Here is a 1,530-nt window from a genome sequence, read left to right as displayed (position 1 = left end):
CAGTACTACCTCCTGGTTACAGGTGTCAATTCTTCACCATTCCTTCATATTCTCTCTCTCTCTCTCTCTCACACACACACACACAAAATTGCATTTGTCTTGGCTACATTTTCACTTAGATCTTTCAAACAGCAGGACAGTAGAATGTGTACCAACTAATGTACCTTTGCAATTGTTTTGATGGCGTGCATTTCTGCTGAGTTCTCTTGTAGGAATTACTTGCAGTTATTCACTGAATGAAAAAGCCACGGACATACTGTACTTACCTGGCAGGGGAGACACCATGATCACGAAGGTGATTTTCCCAGGGTGAGGCTCATCCATTGCACTCCGGGGGTGCTGACCCCTGTGATTTCCCCAAATGCGGGAAACTCAACTGCATAATTTGTGGTAGTAATTTGGGACAGTTGAAAAAAGGAAGAGAGGGCCACTTGAAACAATCCAATGAAAATACCACCGTTCTGAAAGCTGTTTGAAAAATCCTTGTTGGTCTTTTGATTTCAGCCGTATAATACTATGGGGACAGTGGGTTGGCCTAAACAAGCTGAATGTTTTGGGATCTGTTGCAATTGAACTCTTATTTGAAATAACTATTTATCAAATGCATGTAAGAACCTATAATGACCAGCAACAAAATTATACTTTTTTCCAAAACTAGTAACTTTAAACAAATCAGACCTGAACTCTCCCTGGAAGCCAAGATGACCAAATTGAGACTGTCATACTTTGGTCACGTTATGAGAAGTCATGACTCATTAGAAAAGACAATAATGCTAGGGAAGATGGAGGGAAGTAGAAACAGAGGTAGGCTGCATGCTAGATGGATAGATTTGATCAGAGAAGTCATGGGTATGAATTTGCAGGACATACGGTATATATTAAAAGTTTAGTCACTTGGCCAGTTTCTTGCTCATTCACATTCTCCCTCCCATTCTCCACCCCCCCCCCCCCAAATACCTCAAATTCTTGATTATTCATTATTGGAGATTCCAAAACAATGTATTAGCTGCTAGGACTCCCACAGTTAGGCTGTCTTGTCCTCACAGTGCAATTACTAAGTACTGTATGAGCTTTGTAACTGCTCAGTACTGAGTTTTTCTTTCTTTCTTCATACACATATTTTTAACTTTCTGAATATAGTGTGGCCTAAACTCCCACTCCTCTGTTACTTGGGAACTACATTAGCGCATGCTTGCCACCTTCCCCTCCTCTTCATTCTATTGTCTGCCTTAATGTTGGCATTTCTGTGCCAGCTAATGGCCCACACATTGATGTCACATTAGGAGGGTGGGGATATGCTTGAAAACAACACCCATTTTATAGTTTAGAAACAAATAAGTTTGGATCAAATAGAGTATCTTGTGCGATACTCACAGGCAATGAATGCACAATAATTCCTTAAAATCCAAACAGAATTTGATTACTATTTTACGTGCAGAAAATCACACCTTTTGATGCCCACAGTTTTTTGTTTTAAAAGAGCTCAGTTTTTTTCACCAACATACATATATGAGATACTCATTATGGTCA

The 1,530-nt window shown here is 39.7% G+C and overlaps 1 pseudogene; it reads left to right on the top strand.

Annotated features, from left to right (window-relative positions):
* Positions 1–258: 258 nt before the first annotated feature.
* On the top strand, positions 259–400 carry LOC121924473 (annotated as a pseudogene).
* Positions 401–1,530: the final 1,130 nt, after the last annotated feature.

This window comes from Sceloporus undulatus, chromosome 2 (assembly GCF_019175285.1).
Source record: "Sceloporus undulatus isolate JIND9_A2432 ecotype Alabama chromosome 2, SceUnd_v1.1, whole genome shotgun sequence".
NCBI classification, from domain to species: Eukaryota; Metazoa; Chordata; class Lepidosauria; order Squamata; family Phrynosomatidae; genus Sceloporus; species Sceloporus undulatus.
The sequence above is the reverse complement of the archived record's forward strand: the minus strand, read 5'-3'. Positions and strand labels throughout refer to the sequence as shown.